Here is a 22,084-nt window from a genome sequence, read left to right on the forward strand (position 1 = left end):
TGCTCCAGATAATTTTAAGAATATAAATTGAAAGGGAAATATTGATCTGCATTGGTGGGAAGAGTCTCCTTATCTTGACTTTCCTATCCAAAAGAAATCATAGGGTTAATTCCTATCTTTTCCTAAATAATGTGATTACATAGCTCAGGTCCCACTTACTCATATCTTGTGGTAAGTGAAGTATGGTGGGGGGTAATAAAAGTGAAAGTGAATATAGAGGAAAGATTGATCGAGACAGGAAGGATCAAATCAATAATGGCATAATGTTTATGGTGTTTAATTCTACCCTTTCTCTTATCTTGTAATTGACAATATATGACTACAAAGCCATACAAAGCAAGCTTGAGAAGAGAGGACTTAAATGTTAATGAAAACCATGGCAAAAAATGATAAAATGCTGCCCAGGTCGACCACTTATACTTACTTTCAATCTCCTTTCTTCAAAAAGAGAAGTCAGCTATGAGCATAATATACAATATACTGTGAAATAAATGGACTGATATTTTAGAGCTAACGTCCCAGGATGTTATGTATTACCCAAGGTCACCCTATGAATTTATTGTATTTAAAACTAGAAACTCTAAATTTAGTGTGCTATGTACTGCAATATGTTCTTTTCTGTTCTCCATTCCCCTATTCCCCCACCCCATTCCTATACATTTGAGTTATATCTTTTATGAAAAAAGACAGGTTATGGTTTCTATTCAATCACCTTTAATCTTCATTTTTTTGCAATGTAGTTCAAATTAAAAGTTCATAAATATTGATTCAATTGAATTATGTTTTGCTATTGAAAAGATAAAACCTCCAGTAGGCAAAAGTATTTTATATTCTGGCTGACAAATTAATAGATGAAAATCCTATGAATTTTTATATCTACCCCTAAGTATTTTGCTTTTATCCAATGACACTTTGGATAAAAGGTTTATTTCTTGTTAGATACACTTTGTCATGACAAATAGATTGTTCTCATAAATATCTAACAACATAAAATCAGAAAATGGCAGAACTTCTTATAATACCATATTTTAGTCATAGCTGAATATCAGAAAATTACTGTCATATGATTTAACTATCATATCATGTTTTAATGCAATTTTTCCCTTAACATCTGATTGCATTTGAAAAATTATATTAAAATACAGTGGAAACTCATAATGATTTACTTGAAGAAAAATTATAATATAAATGAAAATAATCATGTTCCTGAATTTAATATTTTATTCATTTTTAAAGTCTTAAGAAAAATATAAAGGATGAAATATAGCTAATCTTGCAAAGTTCCAGCTTAATCTTTGATTCTCTTCATTTTCACCTTCTCTTTCCTCTATATCTTATATTTTTATTCTTGGATATCTGGCTACTATCTATCTATCTTCAAACCTACTATGTTATGCCCAATACTTGAAATACATCTTGACTCTTTTTTATTGTATAATTAATACAAATTATACAATTAATTGCATAATAATAAAAATGTATTGCATTCCCAATAACAAACTTCAAAAGAATTGTTTACATATAATGCTTCTAGTTTCTCAACAAAGATACATATACATATATATATATACATACATATATATATATATTTCTACAAATATATACACATGCTCCTCAATTCTTCATAATTTGACTTCTGCATTTACATTTCTACTGAAACTTTTCTCTTAAAACATCAACTTTTGATTTTCTCCAGTTTATACCATCTATATGTTTTTTTGAATATAGTTTTTTTTTTTTTTATTAGATTGTAAGTCTTGGAATTCAGGATTTTTTTTTTAATCTTCCTGTCTCCAGCATTTACCACAGGATCTAGTACATAATAGATGCTTTATAAATCCTTATTGACTTGACTCCTCAAAGGACCTTATTTCCAAATCCAGCAAGTCTTGTCTTAATTCTTCTAGAATTTTTACATATTTATTTTGACACCATTAGCTTCTTCTTCTTTCCAAATAAACTTTTATTTCTCAATTCCTGAGTTATAGTTCTCCAATTTCTCTAACTGTCCCTCACCAGTCTCTTTGATGAACTTTGTTCCTGACATTTTAATGTTTGTGCTTCTAAACATTCTTTCCTTGGAACTTTATTCTTTCTCTATACTCTTCCTTCAGTAAATTCCCTTCAGTGAATGTTACTTTTATTAAAATCACATGAAGACCAGACCAACATCTCAATTTGTCTACAACCATACATTTCTAGACCTTTTTGAACTTTCATGATTTCAAACTCACTATGGTCCAATCCTTTCTGACTTTAGTACTTCTCTCCTATTACAAATGGTCGAAGTTCTGCCTTACTAATTTCTAAATCAAGTTCAAGTCATCACCCTCTTGATCTCGTTGGTACTTTTCACAAACCAAGGATAAACAATAACAATCATCATTTATCCAGCCAATAATAATGGCCAAACAAAAGCTGTGAAATTCCAACACATCCCAAACTTGTACATGTGGTCTCTAATCATCATTATGGGCAGCAAATTAGCATTGTGAAATGAACACAGTAGAGTTAGTAAAACCTGAGTTCAAATTCTTCTGATTTATTATTTATAAAATACTAAACAAGTCATTTAAGCACTTCATGCCTGTGTTTCCTTTTCTGTAAAATGAAAAAGTTGCACTGTTTTCTCTCAGGCTCTTTCACACTCTGATTCTGTGATACTATAGTTTTGATTTTGCTTTTCACAAATGGACAAAGCAACACATGGAATCCTTGACTAAGCTGACAAACCATCTGAGAATTAATTCGAATATTCAAAAAACCATTAAACTCACTGGATTTGACTCCAGGTATTAGAACTTTAAAAGACTTATCTCCTCAAAGCCGAAGTAGGAAAAAAAATGCTTCATTTTCACTTTCTTCCTCTGCAACATAAAGATGATACTATTGACCTACCTCACAGGAATGACATAATTATAGATCACAGACAGGAAAGTAATTTTTAACTGTTAAATGGAAGATTAGTGTCCAGTAAGGTATAAACACATTTAAACATCTAAAATGTAACTTCAATTCATTAATAAGCTAATATAAAACTAGAGTTCAGCTTAGGATTTTAGTTCAGGAAAAAAAAAAAAAAAAAAACAGCACTTTTCCCTCAGGAAAGCCCAAAAGACTTGCTGTGGATTTTCTTGGCTGAACTCAGTAATAGTCTTTGAAATCATAATATAAATGCAGAAATTCTTTACAAAAATGTTGCCTAGAAAAATCAGAGCCTACAAAACATGTAGACTGAAGAGTTGGTCTCATTAGGAATTTTTTCTTTCACTCTATACAAGGAATCATTACCTAAGCAGCCTATATAAACTCAAAAATTATGAGAACTATTATATAAACTTTGTAAATCAGCTCCCTTCCCCCAACGTGGTCTTAATAGGGTGAATGCTCTGAATAAAGTAGATCTTTAATAAAAATTTTTGAATTAAAATTTTATCTAAGTTTATAAAGACATAGTAATCTAAAGGTATTTTGATCTATAGATATGTCTATCAATATCTATCTATCCATATTTATATCCAGTGAAGAACAGAGGAAGCTGGGTATAGAAAGATTACTTGGATAATAGTAGGCAACGGTACTAGAGATTTTAGTTCATTGCATATAATAGAAATTTTAACATGAAGGACTGAGATTTAGTTAGAGGATCAGAAAAAAAAAATAATGTTAACTGTTGAGTCTGTTAGCATAGTGAACAAAGTATCCATATGGAAGAAATTAAAAACTTCTGAATTATTGAGGTATCATTGTAAGGCCACTTATGAAGATGATAATTACATGTAACTTTAAAAAATATAAAAGCTTTAAAAATTGTTTGGAAGACTTTCTCCCTATTGACAGAGTCTTATAAAGAGATAAACATGTAAATCATTAATGGTTAGCATTTATTTGACACCTATTATGTGCCAGGAATTTTATTATTTTTACATATATTTTCTCTTTACATATATTATCTCAGTTGATTCTCACAACAACCCTGGGACCGAGCTGATATTATTTTCCAGATAAGGAAATGAAGAAACCAGTGGTTAAGTGACTTGGCTGTGGTCATAAAATTAATAAAGGTCTAAGGTCTAATTTCAACATAGGTTTTCCTATCTATAGGTCCAATGCTCTGTCTATTATATTACCTAGCTGTTTACTCCTAGTAGACCTGTTATCTGGTTGATGCACATAGTTTCCAATTAGCCCACTAGTCTTAGCTTCGCATTCTATGCAAATCTTTTTGTTGTTGTTGTTGTTGTTGTTGTTCTCCCATAAATAATTTCACTGAGCACTGAATATGCTAAGAACCTTTTTCTAGAACTCATGACCTGTCAGTACAAGTATAACAAATCAGTTATCTTACTATATAACTGGTCCTTCTTATTTTCTAATTGTGTATCTCATTGATGGGATCTTTTATGACATATTGTGGATATAGTTTTACTTACAATGTATCATAACCCATGTTATATTCAATAGTGATTATCTTTTACTATTGAATACTAAGAGTACATGGTATTTTTTTAAATATGGAATCTTTTTTATATGAATTCTCTGATGATGCTATGTAGCTTATATCAAAAGTCTTGGTGTAGCACTATGTATCACAATTGTCTGCAGTTTTCAAATGCTGAACATATTGTATACGAATATAGTGGAATGACATTGTGTCATATGAGATGATCAAGAGGATGGTTTTATTTATTTTTAGCTGCTTTTTTATTATAGCTTTTTATTTACAAGTTAAATGTATGGGCAATTTTATAGCATTGACAACTACCAAACCTGTTGTTCCAATTTTTCCTCTCCTTCCCTCCACCCCCTACCTAGATGTCAGGATGACCAATACATGTTAAATATATTAAAGTATAAATTAAATACAAAATAAGTTTACATGTCCAAACTGATATTTTGCTGTACAAAAAGAATCAGACTCTGAAATATTGTACAATTAGCCTGTGAAGGAAATTTTTTAAAATGCAGGCAGGCAAAAATATAGGGATTGGGAATTTAATGTAATGGTTCTTAGTCATCTCCCAGAGTTCTTTCGCTGAGTGTAGCTGGCTCAGTTCATTACTGCTCCATTGGAACTGATTTGGTTCATCTCATTGCTGAAGATGGCCAGGTCCATCAGAATTGATCATTATATAGCATTGTTGTTGAAGTATATAATGATCTCCTGGCCCTGCTCATTTCGCTCAGCATCAGTTCATGTAAGTCTCTCCAGGTCTTTCTGAAATCATCCTGTTGGTCATTTCTTACTGAACAATAATATTCCATAATATTCATATACCACAATTTATTCAGCCATTCTCCACTTGAGGGGCCTCTACTCAGTTTCCAGTTTCTGGCCACTACTAACAGGGCTGCCACAAACATTTTGGCACAAGGGGATGGTTTTAGAGAAACCTGGGGAGATTGTTTGAGCTGAAGTAGAGCAATGGAAATTAACAGATTAAGAAAAATCGTAAGATTTCATTTCTGGGAGAAACCTAGATTCATTGAAAGAACTAAATAGTTGAAATTAGAAATGACCCAATATACAATTGACAGTGAATTGTTGCCAAGTTCAATTAGTTTTTCACTTTTTGTTTGATTTTGTTTTGTTTTTAATATATTTACAGGGAAATTTTTTGATCACGTAGTAGAACTTTGTTACCTTCCTTTTCCTTATTGATGAAGTGTGTGTAATCTGGCCTCGAAGCCACTTTGCAAAGGACTCACTTCATTAGTGGAGATTAATTATTCATTGTTCCATGGCTGAAGCAACATATGCTTGCAGATTCTGTTCATATCTCTGAGGAGAGAGAGAGAGAGAGAGAGAGAGAGAGAGAGAGAGAGAGAGAGAGAGAGAGAGAGAGACAGCTTGAGAATCATGAGCTATCATGACGGAATTGCTGGTTCCTCTATACATTAGCTTCTTTCCAGGGACTCTCTTTTACAAAGTGAAGTAATATTTTCATAACATGAACAATCACTACTAATTTATCTTCTTGTCAAAAGGGAGGCATCTAGGTAGCTTAATAGATAGAGTACTGGGTTTGTTGTCAAGAAGGATTGAGTTCAAAAATGTTCTTAAGATATTTAAAGCTGTGTGACTTTGAGCAACTCATTTTACCTTGTTTTTCTCAGTTTCTCATTTGTAAAATCATTTGGAGAAGGAAATAGCAAATAACTCCAGTATCTTTACCACATAAAACCTAAATGGTGTCACAAAGAATGAGCCATGATTGAAACAACTGAACAACAACAAAAAGAGGACTTTTAAAGAATGACACTGTATGAATATTTGTATGATGAATAAAGTATGAGGTCTATCTGTATCATACACAGTCCATAAGGATATTTCATGAATCTTCTTTTTTTTTTTCTCTGAGCCAAGATTCCTATTATTTACTAGTTTGAGTATGCTGCTATGTTTACTAGACAGAAGCATTTGATTTATTGTGTATGAAGGAGGATGGGGCTAGTCTCATCATTCAAAGGTGTTAAAGGGCATCATTTTTAAAGTTGATCAAACATTATCAAGGATTTCATAAAGAAATACATTTCAATTAAAAAATAGGCTTTGTTTTCCCCTGATATTTGATTTTTTACCAAAATTTGATTTACCAACATTTGATAGCTTTTCATTAGTACATCAATCTGGTAAAGAGCGATATATCTGAACTTGGAATCATTCTTTATGATCTCCATATGGCCAGAAAAAAAACTTTCAGAAAAATCACATTATTGAGACATAATTCATGATTTTAGTACAATTAGTAATTTAGTTTATTTGATGCTATTATACTTACAAACAATAGAATTTGAGGGGAAAAAAACACGTGTAATGAAAATCAGGTTCAGATATTCATTTAAAACATTTATATTTTAGAGATCCGGAGCTCTTATTAGGGTTAGATTTGTTTTCTTTTTTCTCATAAATTCTCTTTCTTTTCTTTTTTCCCCAAGGCAAACATTTCCATAATCATTTTAAACCATTGTTTCTCTTTCTAACAGAAACATGTAGAGGAATGTATGAAAAATATAGTATGAAAAAACTAATCGTTTTTGAGAAGTTAATCTCAGAGTTTCTTTCACTAAGGGAGAGCTTTAATTGACAGACTCTATTAGCACAAATATTAATTATATATGAGTTGCTGTGGTGTACCTGGCAATTATAGAAAGAAAGAGCTAATTAAAAAATACTTTTTGGTTGCAACAGTTGCATCAAACTCCCAGTTTTGGGTAACAATTGTTTCAGTAGGAGATGTAGAGGTAACATAGCATAGTGGATAGAGCAGTATGATAGATAGAAATCCCAACCTGATAACAAAACTAGTTGTGTGATTGTAGGGAAATTATTGCATTCCTTAGGCTACTTTCTGAGTCTATTAATTACAGATGTGTTGCTAATCTTGTTTATACTTGGATTCCCTATCTTGAAGAAACTACAGTTCTGATTCTGTCCTTTTTTTTTTTCCCTAAAAAAAAAAAAAAAAAAAAAAAAAAAAGTATGATGCCATATCCCCAAATGGCTTTTGAGATTTCGTGGTACTCTTGTTCTTTAAAATAAAATGGTTCTCTCTGGGGGAGAGCAGGTTTCTTGGGGAGGTTTTCTGGAGGCAGCCTTAGTTGCAGTTGAAAGTAATAATCACTTCAACACACAGCCAAGTGATAAAATGCAAATGCTTATTTTCTCCTTCCAAAATAGCCCGGTTAATTGAGGCCTAGCTCTCTGCTTAGTTCCAAGAGCTCTTGCAGATTGTCCTTTGCTTCTGCCTCTGCTTTCTTCAGCCTCCAGCCAGCCAAGTGGAAAATGGAATGAATCTCTCTTGTCTCTGAGAGAGGGCTTATGGGCTTCCTCCCAGAGTGCTCCTCTCCGACCCCAGTCAATGTTCCAAAGTAACTCTCTCTAACCTGAAGTAACTAACTCACCCAAAACTAAGAGCCTCTTTATATATGATCTCCCAAAGGTTGACTCCTCCTTCTGGAGGCACACCTAAGAGAGGTGTGAATTCACAAAGGTACAAAATTTACTTTGTGAATCTCCCATACTTGTGAACTCCAATGAGTAAAGGTGTGAACACAAGCATTGTATCAATTAGTTCTACTGAGTACCTCGTTTCAGGTTCTGGCCCTAAACATCTCCTTGTAAGATCAGATCAATGATACTGATCCATGCTAAATTAGATAATTATTATTGTCTCTATCAATTCTAATGACTTAGCAATTTGTAAAGATTCCAACAAGATTTAACATCTGGGAGAAAAAAAAAAGAATGAAAATATTCAGCCCTTTTCCTATAATTGCAAACAAAATCAGCTTAGATTTCTACAATTCCAACTGTATGGGGATTATATTTATTTTGACCTCATCACATATACACAGAAGAGACACCTCTTCATTTCCTCTTCCTGAAAAAATGGAGCAGAATATTCTCATTGCTCAAGACATCTTTAGCTGACCCTATAGTGTGTGCTGACTGACTGACTTCTGCCTTACATGTTAAACAATTTCTGTAAATATTTTTTAAAGATGTCTTAGTTGATTTAAATGAAGAAACAAATGAATTTTAAAACTCATATCAAACAAATGTGCCAAGAAATGTGATTTTGAGATAAAAGTACTGATGTTGACAATACTTTCCAATACATTTCAGAACAGAGAAGACAAAACTAAATTATGACCTGATCTCAGAGAGGTCCACTTCCCAGAGAACTGTAAACAACTATAAGAAAATTTGAACTGAATGAGCAAGTACTTAATTACTTATATGAAGTAAGGTAATAGCCTAAGTATTGAAATGTAAGGAAAGACCTTAATTCTTTTGATGAAACCCCTGAGACAAATATAGAAAAAAGTAAATGTAGGAATGGATGGGGTTTGACCTTAGTCACTGGTGAGACTATTCAAATGGATGAAGTCATAGATCTACTTGAATATTTTAAAATATACATGTTAATAATGGTTTAATCATGTATATTTATTGTGTATCTAATTTATACTTTAATATATTTAACATTACTGGTCATCCTGCCATCTAGGGGAGGGGATGAGGGGAAGGAGGGGAAAAATTGGAACAAAAGGTTTGGCAAATGTCAATGCTGTAAAATTACCCATACATATCACTTATAAATAAATGGCTATTAAAAAATAAAAATGAAAAAAAATACATGTTAATAACCATTATAGTTCACATTAGTGTAATACTTAGATTTATAAAGAACTATCTTTGAAATAAGCAATATATATAATGCTTGTGTGTATGTGTATGTATGTGTATATATATATAAATTGATAAACCCTTTTTTCATATAACACCTAAAATCATAAATTATCATGGTTTTAGTTTATAAAATTATGGTTATTTACTATCTATCTATATCAATGCCCCCAATATTCTAGAAATTTCCTTGAGACAAAATAATATAAGCACACTATGATGGAACATCTGCTTAGATGGAAGGAAGGAGCAACCCTAAGCACAGATCATTTAAAATACCAAAATTAACCTTTAAAGACTCAATTTCAGAGATATTAGAAATTTGTCCCATTCTTTGGTCCAATCCACCTATTAAAAATCATCCGTAGTGTTTTCTTCACAATGAAGAGAGAATAAAATCACTACTTGACAGTTGCATAGAAACATGTTTAACCATAATATCTTTCACCCTTCTCTGGGTTGAGGGAAATAATTATATATGTTGGTTTAAATGAAGCCCTAATAGGCTTCAGGCTGCATAAATGAGTAAAAAGTAAACACTAGATAGTGAATTGTGTCAACCAAAGACTTAATCACTTACTCTGCTTAATTATGTTAATAATAACTTGAAAGCAAAATTTGCTGCTGATAATCAGTCTCAGTCTAATTTGGAGCAGACTGAAATGAGATAAAGAACACAGGAGTGAGAAATATAATGCAACAGCTTCCTTAACCCAGTGCTTTCCCATCTTTCACACCTTATACAGGTGTTAGATGACAGAGTGTGATAGGATCTAGAAGCAAGCTGTCAATCTGCAGACACATCATTATAAGAATGGAAAAATGGATTGAGAATAAGTCACAAAGATGTTTATAAACTAGCAAAATATTTGTACATTTATGTCGTTTCTCCCCACCCACATTTTGCAAAAATGGACTGAACATAATTTAACTATTGCAATAAAGATTTCCATAAATGGATGAGCTTTGGGGGATGGGTAGGGAGAAGACAAAAAGAATGTATGTTCCATCTTAAAAGAGTTGGGCTTGAATTGTCTTAGCTATTTACTTGTTATTGATCTTTTGGGAAGTCACTTAAGCACTCTAGTCCTCAGTTTATCTGAATTTAAAAGTAGATTATCAGACCAAATTATTTCCATAATCTCTTCCAGATTTAAATTCAGTGATCCTAAGAAGAGAAGAGATATAAAGAAAAAGTGAATAAGATAAACACTTACCTTATTTTCTTGATAAGTGTGTTGCTATTATATACATATATGTACATATATACATACACACACACACACACACACACACACACACACACACACACACATATATATATATATATATAATGATGAATGTTGGAGGGGATGTGGGAAAACTGAAACACTGATACATTGTTGGTGGAACTGTGAATAGATCCAACCATTCTGGAGAACAATCTGGAAGTATGCTCAAAATGTAATCAAACTGTATATTCCCTTTGATCCAGCAGTGTTACTACTGGGATTATATCCCAAAGAGATATTAAAGGAGGGGAAGGTACCCACATGTGCAAAAAATGTTTGTGCAATCCTTTTTGTGGTGGCAGGAAACTGGATACTTAATGCATGTCCATCATATAGAGAATGGCTGGATGAATTATGGTATACGAATGCTATGGGATATTATTGTTGTAACTTTCATTTGTCTTATTATTCATGTTTTAGATGAACCTTGAAGTCAGAATCTTATTATAATACCAAAAAGAATGCTAGACTTAGAGAGGAAGAACTGAATTGAAGTCCTGTGATTGCTATTTAATAGTTCTGTGACCATGATAATATCAAAATGTATGAGGCTCAGAGTCCTCATGAGTAACATGGTACGTGCAGATTCTACTAACTGTAGGGAAGTGCAAATGAGTCAGTTATTATTATTCTTCCAAAATGTTTCAGAATCAGTAGTAAAATAGGATGGAAGAAATGGACTTAAGTCTATACAAGAAAGAATAAGGTCCTGGTACTTGTTATGATGAGGTATATGATAAGAGTAAAAGCTATTTAAAATAAATGTCTGAACAGCATTCAGGAGCTACCCTACCAGTAAAAAGTATGATTCAATTTCGTTCTAGGGAAAAGAAAAACATTTATACATGTGTGTATGTGTATGTGTACGTGTATGTGTATCTCAAAATGAAGTGAAAGTTAAAAAAAAGAGAGAGAAACTTGAATTCTTATGTGTTTTTTCTTTCTATCTTATGGATTATGACAATTTTAATTCAATTAAAACATATTTTAAATGACTATTACTGTGCCAGGCATTCTGGTAGCCAGTAAAGAGAATGTTTTTGGCTTTTTAAATTAATTTTATTTATAAATAATTGTACAATATATTACAGGATAATTTTTATCCCTCATACTTTTATTAAACCTTAGTTTTGAGTATGTATCTTGAAGTATTCTTTTTTTTTAAATTTATTTTAGGTGAAACAACTGAGCAAGAAAAAAAAAGGAAAAATAAAAGCAGAAAAGGAATACAAAACAAAATAAAGCAAAACAAAAGAGAGTATTGGCATGTGTCCAGCAGGACATGAGGAAGTATATAACAAAGTATATAACAACAAATTGCCACATCAAGAAAGTATATGTTTGTGTGTGTGTGTGTGTGTGTGTGTGTGTGTTTGAAATAATATTCATGAATGTCAATTTTTTTTTACTTTCTTGTAAATTGTTCTTTGTTTCTCTGCTGTATCTTATTTACTTTATTCTTTTCTCCCCTTTTATTCCAGCACCACCATTTCAAGCAAGATACAGTTAAGAAAAGATATATTTATGTGTGTACACACACACACACACACACACACACACATCTCTTTTCTATCTCTGCTGACTCTTTAAATTCTGCTCCCTAATTTGTCTTACTATTACTTTGCTTTCCCCCCCACACCCAATGATCCCTCAATTGTCTTATTCCCTTACCCTATAGAGGGTGCTATACCCTTCATCCTACACACTTCATGTGAAGTGTTGTCTATTGAAGTCATTTCTTATGTGAGTAGATTAAGCAATTTGTCTATGTTGAGTTCCTTAAAATTGATCTTTGATATTGGCTTTTATGTGTTAAAATTTCTTTTGAGTTCAGGTTTGATTTATATGAAGTCCTGAAAATCTACAAGTTTGTTGAGGTCCATTTTTTTCTTATTCAAAATGATAATTTTGATGGATGTAATATTTTTTGGCCACAGGTCTAATTATTTTGTTTGTCAGTAAATATGATTCTAGGACCTGAGTTTTTTTAATTGTAGCTTCTGATAAGTCTTGTACAATTCTAAATGTAACCCCAGCATTTTTGAATTGCTTTTTTCTTGTTTTTTTTTTTTCTTTTTTGTAAAATTTTCTCTTTGATATGGGGGTTTCAAAATTTAGCAATAGCATACCTGTGTATTTTGTACAAAGGATCTCTTTGAGGTGGTGATCAGTAGAATTTTTCTATTTCTACCTTTCCCTCATGTTCTATCACTGCAAGACAATTTTCTTGGATTATTTCCTGCATCATTGTGTCAAGTTTCTGTTTTTGGTACAACTTTCTGGCAGTCCAATTATTCTTACATTTTCTTTTCTTGATCTATTCTCCAGATTTGTCAATTTTCTTAAAAGATGTTTTATATTGTTTTATTTTCTCATTCTTTATAATCTGTTTTGTTATTTATAAAAAAATATGTTTTATAGCTTCACTCACTTCCACCTAATTCTAATTTTCAAAGAATTATTTTCATCCTTGAAACTCTGCACCTTCTTTCCGCATTGGTTAACCCCTTTTTTCACAATCTTCTTGTTTTTCTTGGATGATTTTTTAAATTTTTAGTCTTTCAATTTTTTTCTCTCATTTGATTTAAATTTTTTTTTTAGTTCTATAAATTCTGTGTGGTCAGAGAGCTATGTAATTTTACTCTAAGGGGTAGAAGCTTTTTTTTTTTTTTTTTTTTAACTAACATGTTCTTCTCTGAAGATGATCCCCAGTTTTACCTTTTCCCATAAGATGTTTCATTGATGGGGTTCTTTCTTTTTGCCCATTCATTTTTCTAATGAGAGATATTAGTGTAAGCATCTCTAATTGTGAAGTGAGGAAATGCCTCTCAAGCTTTCCTTCAGCTCTTTGCTCTGACCAGGGACCTCAAATTAAGAGCTCCATTTTCTTGCAAGTGCCCACAGGTAGTGCTGTGGTTTTTTCTCAGGGTTTTTTCTCAGCATCAAATTTAGATCAGGTATTCCCAATTAGCTGAGGTTACTTCCTGTATTCAAACCCGCAATGAACAAACAATTTGGGAGACAAAATCTCTGTTGCTCCTGCTGAGGCTACAGCAATAGTCCTCTAGTCTGAGAGATCCCTACTTGATGTTTCTGTAGAGCTAGCCCTGAAATGTTTGCCAGTCAGACAGGTTAATCCCCAGTCTTTCTTCAGATCTTCTAGGGTTGTTTAAGGAGGACCCCTGTTCTACTTAAGGCTTGATTTTTCACTAGTCTATATTCGCCCTGAGATGCAAATTTGTTCTATTGGGGGAAATTGGGAGAGAATGAAATTTACTACTCTCCCATCTTACCAGAATCCTCACAAATCTTCTTTCAGAAAGATTTTAGTCTATTTTTTAAAGTATGCTGAATTGTATTGACAGTTAATGCAGCTAATCTACAGGAAAAAAATAATAAGCAAGAATTAATGGTTATAAATGAGATGAATAAATATGCAATGCTTTATAGGATGGTAATCACATGCCTAATTGTTAGTGAATTTGCTGATAGGTGTCACTCTTGGGATTGAAACATGACTAAATAATGCATAAATTTAACTCTGAAGGACTTCAGGGATTTATCAGAAGTGGTGTCATTGATCCCTCTAAAACAACTTCCTAGTTACCATTCATTACTAGAATTCATTTACTGTTTTAATTGTTTACAGTAAGGTAACTGATACAAGCTAGTGAACAAAAATAGTTACTGCTCTGGATAAAATTTACTATTCGCAAAACTTATACATTAGGGATTGTTAATATAATTTTGTATTATAATTCATTTAATCAAATTTCACTTTCACATAGATACTCAAACTGTCTAGCACAGTTGTTGAGTAGTTGAAATTATCTTTATAGTGAGTTATATGTCAGTCAAAAGTTAAGAAAATATGACTTAGAAATAGGTGACTGAATTTAAGTTCTGCATTTGACATTGATTTAATGTGACCTAAATTTTGGGTTCGCATCTGTAAAATGTGAATAACAACAATAATAATGATACTTATCAAGTGTGGTTGTTTTGAGAATCAGAAGATGTAATGTATATAAAATAATTTCTAAGATTCAAAACAATAACTGCATAGATAATAGGTAATATTTTGGGGAGAATTCTGGAATACTGCATGAGGTATTGTACTTGAAATGAGAAAGACTTGGGTTCAAACCTATCTCATAGTCTACTTGTATAATGCTAGGCAAATTACTAAATGTTGTGGTTTTTTTTAATGTTTCTTTAATCTTAATAGATAATGGGGTTAGGATAGCATTAGTTGTTTTGTAGCTATCTCATTCTTCCAAATTTTTTCTATGGAGTACACATAGAAATAGTCCACAATATATATTTTTGGTAGGAGAATAAAGGTATCACAATATAAGTTTATCTTTTTTTTTTAAAGCATTCTTAGATACATTTTAGAAGCAGGCAGGATAATGGAGAATATTCTGTATTCTAATTTGTTCCAAAATAATATTGATTCATTGTGTTAAGTCTCACCATTTTGAAAGATTGTTTTTGTTGTTTTCCCACGTAGCTAAGAGATTGAGAACATTTGGTAGGATAACATTTAATAAAACATTATTCTTAGATTTCTGTGGCTCCTACTTCTCTTCAAGATATCTAATGTAACAGTTCATTATAGGATAAAGCTCTCATTTGTGTAAAATTTCATGGTCCAAAACTCTTGTAAATTTTAATGTCTGCATTTATAGTTTAGTATTTGTCATCTGTTACTTCATGAAACATTACATGTTTCTGAACTACATATATGCATCAAATCATATTTTGCTGGGTATTTACTAGTTGGCAGAATTGTGCAGCCTTCCTTGGTATGTGCAAAATTTCTACCATTTCCTTGATTGTTCTTCATTTTTAATTGAATCCTTATTTCATAAGGAGAATCCTGTGATAGCTTGTAATAGTTCTGACATGGCACTAAATTGTCATCAAAGGTTCCATATTTTATATAAATACATTATATACAGTGGTTTGTTCAACATTTCTTTAATATTTATTGATTTCATTTCATATAGATGTTGCCCATGAAAGCCCTTAAGGTGTCCATTCTTGTATTAGATATTTCATCACCTTCGTCCAAAGATAGTACACTTGGTTTTGTTAGAAAAATTCAGTGTTGTATACCAGTTATTAGATTTTTTTATCATTGTTTGGTGAAATTGATGCCTGCTAGTTACAAAAGTATTTCAGTAGGTTTTTATGTAATTATCCTATCCTCTGAGAATCCTTCCTCCTTTTTGCTGGAGAAGTTTTAATTATCCTCTCTATGACTCATGGTCATGACACATGATTTTTTTTTAATTGCACTAGTTTTTAAATATAGTGTTTTATATTCTTATAGGTTCAAATAATAACTTGATAGATTGTTTTAAACATGTTCTTCATACTGAAGTTAAAATGTAGTCTTGTCAGTAATTTGCTTTTACTTAATGAGCTGCAGATTTCTCTTTAATAATTCTGTGCTTTATATTTTGCCTGAATGAGACCAAAATATTTGTATTACCTTTGGTTTTTTTTTTTTTTTTTTTTTTATTTGACCTGCAAATTCAAGCTTCAAGCCTTCAATCCCTATCTTTCCTTGGTACATATTAAGAAATGTCTGAAGTCCAAATGACTTTTTGAGTTGATTGTATTCTACAAAAAGAAGGAAGTTCAGTTTATTGTAAATTTGATAATATCTCTAGCTTGATGTCATCCACACAGATCAAATATTTTATAAAAATGTTTTAGTTGAGTTCAGACTTTTTAATTTGAATACCATACTGAGTTTTATTTAGAAGAGGTGATAAAAGATTTAAGACTAGACTAGATTATAATTAATTTAAATGCTCTAAAAATAATATCTTATATTTATTGTTTTTCACATTATTAGATTAGTAAAATCTTTAAAGAAAAATTTTCCAAACATACACTACATATGCTATCATTTTTCCCAATAACTGTGTATATACATATATGTGTATACACATACATATGTGTATGCATGTGTATATATATGGAGAGTGTGGATAAGACATGACTACAGATCTGAGCCAAAAGTTCTGTGATAATACAATTCTAACACTGTTAAACTTTTAGCCAGCGTATTACTGAAATGACAAGTTCCTTTATGTCTTAGGTATATTTAGTAGAAATATTTTCTTCCTCATCCAAAATTTTGTTTTGTAAGTTTTTATAATTTTTGCTGATGTAAGTTGTAAATACTTTATATAATGAATATATTTTTATGTTTGGCATATAGACTTTTTATGGAAACATTTTATCATTTTTTACATTAATGACATACCTTGTTTTAGTTTTAAATTTGACACAATTTGAGTTTTTATTGTGTTCAACATTGAAGCCAATTATCTCCAAACCACTTTAACTAGTCTTCATTAGTAATGTATTTTAAGTATATAATTTAATATAAGCACATGTGTGTATATAACATATTATAAACATGTTATAAAATTCACAGAAAATATAAAATTAAAATGAGAAAAAATAAAATAAGCATTTTTTTTCTCTCCAATAGTACAACATTATTTTACTTTTGAGAGCAATGCGATTGAATGTGCTTCATTTTTTTTTTAATACCTGTGTCTTAGGTGATAAGCAGACATAAATAATGATGCTAATAATTTATTATTCATTTAATTTGAATACCAGAGCTAGCTAAGCCAAAAAAAAAAAAAAAGCTTTACTTAATCTGTACTATTGGACTATACATTTGGGATATTTTAGTTGTTTTTTCATATTAGTATGCAAGACAACAATCTTCCCAGATTTTCTAAAGAAAAATGATATCTTCTAAAATTATACATATAGAAACATAATTTGGGTATATTGGGTACGTGGAATTGAGGAGCCAAGTATTATATTGAATTTGTAAATATGAATATGTGTGACATTGGCAATATCCTAAGCCAAAACAAGAAATTTTGAAAGAGAAATTTGTTTTTAGGGAAAGATAATGTAATTACCTCTTTGATATAGATCAAAATATAGCCATGCCTGCTTATTCTGTGTTTCACTCTGTTCCATATGACCCTGCGGTTCTGGGATATTAGGGCTGTTATTCTTGATAATTTCTTGAAATATAATAATATAATATTTAGGCTCTTTTTTAAAATCATGGTTTTCAATTAGTAATTTTTTTTTTTTTGAGGAGGCAATTGGGGTTAAGTGACTTGTGCATGGTCACACAGTTAGGAAGTGCCAAGTGTCTGACACCAAATTTGAACTCAGATCCTCCTGATTCCAAGGTGGTGCTCTAAACACTGCACCACCTAGCTGCTCCAGAGTCCAATAATTCTTAAATTACCTTTCCTTTATCTGTTTTTCAAATTAGTTGTCTTTCCAATGACATATTTCATATGCTATTTCTTCATTTTTTTTTATACTTTGTTTTATTGTCTCAATTTCTCATGGAGATACTTAGCTTCCATTTGTCCTGTTCTAATTTTTAAGGAATTATTTTCTTCAGTCAACTTTTGCACACCTTCTCTCCCCATCTCTAATTTGACAAATTCTGCTTTTTAAGAAGCTCTTCTCTTTGACAGATATCGGGGCCTCTTTTAGTTTAGTCTGTAATTTTTTTTTAAAGGTCTTAATTTGTCCTGTATTTTCTTTGTGCCTCCTTTACAATACTAATTTAGCTGTATTATGGAATTCTAGGAGACTGATGTAGAAGAAGATAGGAAAGGTTATTGCATTGTAGTTTGTAAAAAGATAGATTTTCTGGGTTTTTTACATTTGTTTACCCTGTTTCTGTGCCCTATTATATGATCCATTTTTGTAAAAGTTCCAAAAGATTCTGAAAAAATATGCTTATATGTCTGTTATCACATGAAGAAGATATTTTTTTAACTTGCTTTCTTTTTTCTTTTTTTTTTTTAATAGCCTTTTGTTTACAAGTTATATGTATGGGTAATTTTACAGCATTGACAATTGCCAAACATTTTGTTCCAATTTTTCCCCTCCTTCCCCCCACTCCTTCCTCTAGATGGCAGGATGACCAGTAGATGTTAAATATATTAAAGTATAAATTAGATACACAATAAATATACATGTTCAAACCATTATTTTGCTGTACAAAAAAGAATTGGACTCTGAAATACTGTACAATTAGCCTGTGAAGGAAATCCAAAATGCTGGCAGGCAAAAATATAGGGATTGGGAATTCAATGTAATGGTTCTTAGTCATTTCTCAGGGTTCTTTTGCTGGGCATAGCTGGCTCAGTTCATTACTGCTCCATTGGAACTGATTTGGTTCATCTCATTTGCTGAAGATGGCAAGGTCCATCAGAATTGATCATTATATAGCATTGTTGTTGAAGTATATAATGATCTCTTTGTCCTGCTCATTTCGCTCAGCATCAGTTCACATTAAGTCTCTCCAGGCCTTTCTGAAATCATCCTGTTGGTCATTTCTTACCAAACAATAATATTCCATATTATCCATACATCACAATTTATTCAGCCATTCTCCAATTGATGGGCATCCACTCACTTTCCAGTTTCTGGCCACTACAAAAAGGGCTGCCCCAAACATTCATGCACATACAGATCCCTTTCACTTCTTTATGATCTCTTTGGGATATAAGCCCAGTAGTAACACTGCTAGATCAAAGGGTATCCACTGTTTGATAACTTTTTGAGCATATTTTTAAAATAACTTTTTATTGATAGAACCCATGCCAGGGTAACTTTTAACAACATTATCCCTTGTACTCACTTCTGTTCCGATTTTTACCCTCCCTCCCTCCACCCCTCCCCCAGATGGCAAGCAGTCCTTTTCATGTTGAATAGGTTACAATATATCCTAGATACAATATATGTGTACAGAATTGAACAGTTCTCTTGTTGCACAGGGAGAATTGGATTCAGAAAGTAAATAATCTGGGAAGAAAAACAAAAATGCAAGCAGTTTATATTCATTTCCCAGTGTTCTTTCTTTGGGTGTAGCTGCTTCTGTCCATCCTTGATCAATTGAAACTGAATTAACTCTCTTTATCGAAGAGATCCACTTCCATCAGAATACATCCTCAAACAGTATTGTTGTTGAGGTATATAATCTCCTGGTTCTGCTCATTTCACTTAGCATCAGTTCATGTAAGTCTCACCAGACCTCTCTGTATTCATCCTGCTAGTCATTCCTTACAGAACAATAATATTCCATAACGTTCATATACCACAATTTACTCAACCATTCTCCAAGTGATGGGCATCCATTCATTTTCCAGCTTCTAGCCACTACAAACAGGGCTGCCACAATCATTTTGACACATACAGGTCCCTTTCCCTTCTTTAGTATCTCTTTGGGATATATGTCTAGTAGAAACACTTCTAGATCAAAGGGTATGAACAGTTTGATAACTTTTTGAGCAAAGTTCCAAATTGCTCTCCAGAATGGCTGGATGTGTTCACAATTCCACCAACAATGTATCAGTGTCCCTGTTTTCCCACATCCCCTCCAACATTCCACATTATCTTTCCCTGTCATTCTAGCCAATCTGACAGGTGTGTAGTAGTATCTCAGAGTTGTTTTAATTTGCATTTCTCTGATTAATAATGATTTGGAGTATATTTTCATATGTCTATAAATAGTTTCAATTTCTTCATCTGACAATTGTCTGTTTATATCCTTTGACCATTTATCAATTGGAGCTTTTTGAGCATATTAACTTGGTTTCTCTAGTAACTTTTTTAGTACTATATTTTCTCTTTTGTTCATCTTTCTGATAGACATCTAAAACAGATTGAAATCTCCCAGTATACTATAAACAAAATAAAATGATTCATCACTTGATGTTATAATTATAATACTTCTCATAGTTTAGGTAATATTTCCTTTATCATTTTCAATGCAGAGGTTATTCAAGTGTATGCTTATTGTTGATATTAGTTTGTTGTTTTTAGTTCTCTTTGGAACTTTAATTTTTTTTTACTCAATTATATGATTGCAACTTGCTCTTATTTTTGATTGACAAGATATATAATGATTTGTTTTCACTATTTCAGTATGTATGTCTTTTTTTTTTTTTTTTTTTTTTTTTGGTGTGTGTGTCATTGTTTTTCCCATATGTCTTTGTTTTTAAATGTGTTTCTTGGTTTTTTTTTTTTGTTTTTTAGTATGCTGAATATTTTTATTGTTTTTAATACTCAATTAATAACCCAAGAAAGTAGATTGTGAGGTTTTTATAATACATATGATATCAGGAGTCTATAATTCATTCAATTCCTTCCTGTTTCTTCCTCCATAATATTCATTCTCTCTCTCTTCTGCCTCTTCAAAGGGTGTATAATCAGTGATATGCTATAACTAATATAATTTTTTTTAAAATTTTTAATAACTTTTTATTGATAGAACGCATGCCAGGGTAATTTTTTACAGCATTATCCCTTGCATTCACTTCTGTTCCGATTTTTACCCTCCCTCCCTCCACCCCTTCCCCCAGATGGCAAGAGTCCTTCACATGTTGAATGGATTGCAGTATATCCTAGATACAATATATGTGTGCAGAACCGAACAGTTTTCTTGTTGCACAGGGAGAATTGAATTCAGAAGGTATAAATAACCTGGAAGAAAAACAAAAATGCAAGCAATTTATATTCATTTCCCAGTGTTCTTTCTCTGGGTGTAGCTGCTTCTGTCCATCTTTGATCAATTAAGGCTCTCTTTATCGAAGAGATCCATTTCCATCAGAATACATCCTCAAACAGTATTATTGTTGAAGTATATAATGATCTCTTGGTTCTGCTCATTTCACTCAGCATCTAATATAAATATAAAATTAATACAAACTATAAAACAGAAATGTTCTTTTGTTATCATGTATATTTGTTTTTAATCTGTTTTGTAATTCCCCAATCTATTCAAATATCCTAGATGGAGCTTGCCATGACAATTACGGCTATCACTACTATTACACTCCACAAAGTTTCTTTGACCCTTTATACATGACAACATTCATTTAGAATATAGTCAATACTGACTTACATTGCTAGATATTTGATATAATTATAAGACATCCTTCTTTTATACATTAAAAACTTCTTTCAAAAAGGGATTATCCCTTGTATTTGCTTTTTTTTTTTTTTAATTATAACTTTTATTGACAGAGCCCATGCCTGGATAATTTTTTTTTACAACATTATCCCTTGCACTCACTTCTGTTCTGACTTTTCCCCTCCCTTTTTTCACCCCCTCCCCCAGATGGCAAGCAGTTCTATACAAGTTAAATATGTCACAGTGTATCCTAGATACAATATATGTGTGCAGAACCGAACAGTTCTCCTGTTGCACAGGAAGAATTGAATTCAGAAGGTGAAAATAACCTGGAAAGAAAAACAAAATTGCAAGCAGTTTACATTCATTTCCCAGTGTTCTTTCTTTGGGTGTATCTGCTTCTGTCCATTCTTGATCAATTGAAACTGAGTTAGATCTCTTTGTCGGAGAAATCCACTTCCATCAGAATACATCCTCATACAGTATCGTTGTTGAGGTATATAATGATCTCCTGGTTCTGCTCATTTCACTTAGCATCAGTTCATGGAAGTCTCACCAATCTTCTCTGAATTCATCCTGCTGGTCATTTTTTACAGAACAATAATATTCCATAACATTCATATACCACAA

This window comes from Antechinus flavipes, chromosome 5 (genome assembly GCF_016432865.1).
Source record: "Antechinus flavipes isolate AdamAnt ecotype Samford, QLD, Australia chromosome 5, AdamAnt_v2, whole genome shotgun sequence".
NCBI classification, from domain to species: domain Eukaryota; kingdom Metazoa; phylum Chordata; class Mammalia; order Dasyuromorphia; family Dasyuridae; genus Antechinus; species Antechinus flavipes.